The following is a 3,297-nucleotide window of genomic DNA, read 5'->3' on the forward strand; positions in this document are numbered from 1 at the left end:
GTGACTATAAGATCTACATATCAGAAGAAGGACTATGTGTTTACATTTGCATAACAAATTCGTTCCAAAAAGCAATAGGTCCAAAACAATAGTCCCATATCAAAGGTGAGGTCAGGCTCCAACAATGCAAAACAGAAATTACTGGCAGCTTTGAAATCATAGACCTCCACATTCTCCCCACCCACAAGGTTTACAAAAAATTCTTAGGCGGTTTTCCCCCTGGCCAAATGTGACAGCTATTAAAATGGCAGGTTACAGGTTAAGACGTATTTCAGTGGAGGGGAAGGTTATTTCCACCGTGTGCAAGTGGATGCTGCTTTGGACACTGATGGACAGGTAACATAAAATGGGTGAATCTGCAGGGGGATGAACCGGGAAGAAAGTATTATAGGTGGAGGGAGCAGCCCATAATTTCCATCGGAGGCTCGCCAAATAAACCTTTGACCCAAGTAAGAGAACTGGATCTGCATTAGAAATGCAGCAGCCTCAGGTATGTCCAACCACATGGTCACCCATAAGCTTCTCCTAACCATTTTGGAGCCCCCACTGAGTTTAGGTGTGGAGGAAAGCAAGAGCATGGAATCCATTTTCCCCACTCAAGTGAGTGGCAGGATGAAGCTCAAGAGCCTTGAATGCGAGGGCAAGGGCCTAAGCCTTTAAGTTCTCTAAGTAAGGCCATCATTGAATGGCAGTGTAAGTAAAGTGGTTTAGGAGAAAAGACTGATTTGGAGAGTCCAGAGTGAAGGCTGTTAACAGTCCAGGCAAGAAAGAGAGTATAGAGTCCAGAATTGGGAGAGAAGTAATATGAATTTTAAAAAAAGAAGGGTGGACCTGAGTTGCCTGGGTTAGAAGTTTCCAGTGGGGCTATGCAATCTGAAGAGCTGCAACCCGAGTTGGGCGGGGGTTTCATGGGGTTTGTTCTAATGCTTTTTGCTTTTTGGCTGATGGGATGCAAACTTTTATATGCCTCTTCAAAATAATAGCCCCTAGTGTCTACTGGTCGTATCATGACATAGAAATTGTGAAGGCACTGTATCTTTTAAAAAAAACCCCCTTTTGAAGAACTTCCTTAAAAACAGCTATTTAATGCAACTCTGCCAGTGTGTTCTTGATGGTTGTGTCTAAACAATTCTGATCTTTAAAAAATTATTACTTTTTTTTATCAGAGCCATTACCCTGGAAAATAATTTTTTATTTTCATGATAGCCTACCATTGAATTTCCAATTCTGATATTAATGAAACATCTCTATAAAGGGTTGAAGTATCTTCCCGGTAAGTGCTCAGCTTATGTTTTTCTAAATGTCTTCTAATCACTGTTCATTTTTCCCCTTGGCCTAATGAGTGTTTCTCATTGTCTGCATGTTCAGATGCAAGAAATAGTAAGCAATCATAGTAATCAATAATGTTTTTGAGCTTTATTCTTCCTTTTAGATTTACTTCTTTTAACAGTTGCAATAGTCTTATGGAGCATTTTAGTCAAAGAGAACATGTTCATTTTAAATATTTAATTCAAAATACAACTTTCAGTGCTTCTGCACTTTTGAGTCAAAGCAGTTAACTGAAAGTCATTGAATTGGCTTTTTAAAAATATGTGCTACTGATAATATTCACTAACAACCATGGCCCAAAGAGTGATTTCTGGATTTTCTTCTATTTTAAGTGACATGATGAAGTGATTTCCAAGAGCCACATAGAATTTTGATGTTTGACATATTATGTTGATATATGATGGATGGGTATAATGTCAGCCTTAGATTACATCTTATTTTATTATTCAGCATTAAACACTGAAGAGTAAACACATTGTGTTTGCGGTATAAATACTAAGAAGATACATGCTTGCGTAAAAAGAATTGCTGGGTTTACTTAATGAAATGATAAGCAATTTTGGACCCACCAGAGTTCTTTTTATTATGTGGGTTGGTTTTTCTTTGTTTGCTTGTTGTTTTGGTCTATAGAGCACAGTGTTAAAGGCATTTAATTGTGGGTCTATGGGATAATTGTGTATCTAAAGCAAAATCAGGAATACTTAGAGATGAGAAAGTAGATAACAAAATTATAGACCAGTTTTCTTAACCTAGGATTCAAGCAAGTCCAAGTATAGTCTGCAGGCTGAATTTTATTTGCAATGTAAGTTCAATTTTCATGGGAGGAAAGGGACAGCTTATGCTGGATTATCAGAAGGCAGTATGATACCAAAGAAGGGTTTTTTTTAAAAAAGTCCTACTTTTATAAGGCTATGCTAATGTAAAAAGGATTTTGATTTTCAGAATTTTAAAATACTTAAAATAATTTGCAAATACTTAAATATACTTTTGAGTTATTTCTACTTTCTCTTATCAATCAAGCAGGTTAGGTAGTTAATATATATAGCTGCTTTAATATTTTAGAACATTTTGTAATAATGGAAAAGAAAAAGAAATGTTTGTAGAATATTTTGTAGAAAGAAAATCTGTACTCATCAAAGATGAGGAAGTACTCTTGGTTTATATAAGATATTTTCAGAAAATATTTTTGAGCAAAATCTTATGTAGAATCAAATTAGAGATTGAATTTAATTTTGCTTTTTAAATATTAAACTTTTTCAGAATTGTCAACTTACTTTATTTTGTTTTATTCTTTTCTTCAAGCAATAATTGCTAAGGAACAGAACTGCCAATTTTTTAATGAAACATGGTAAGCTGACCTTTTAAAATTTTCTTTGTCTACAGAGGAGGTCTATAGCGTAATAATTTTTTTACAGCATAAAAATTAAAAAATATTTTTTTCTTTACTCTCCTTTCATTTTAAAAATAAAATATATGAATTATATTAATAAGGATATGAAATAGTTTACAAAGCAGTTCAATTTTATGTCTTGGAGACATATATTAGAAAGTAAGAGCATTTTGGCCAGGCATGGTGGCTCACGCCTATAATTCCAGCACTTTGGGAGGCCAAGGAGGGTGGATCACCTGAGATCAGGAGTCCGAGACCAGCCTGGCCAACATGCTGATACCCCATCTTTACTAAAAATACAAAAATTAGCTGGGTATGGTGGCGCATGCCTGCAGTCCCAGCTACTTGGGAGGCTGAGCCAGGGGAATCGCTGGAACCTGGGAGGCGAAGGTTGCAGTGAGCCAAGATTGCACTGTTGCACTCCAGCCTGGGTGACAGAGCAAGACTCTGTCAAAAAAAAAAGAAAGAGCATTTTATGCTGGGCGCGGTGGCTCAAGCCTGTAATCCCAGCACTTTGGGAGGCCGAGGCGGGTGGATCACGAGGTCAAGAGATCAAGACCATCCTGGTCAACATGGTG

Source organism: Cebus imitator, unplaced genomic scaffold (genome assembly GCF_001604975.1).
Source record: "Cebus imitator isolate Cc_AM_T3 unplaced genomic scaffold, Cebus_imitator-1.0 Scaffold18, whole genome shotgun sequence".
Taxonomy (NCBI): Eukaryota; Metazoa; Chordata; class Mammalia; order Primates; family Cebidae; genus Cebus; species Cebus imitator.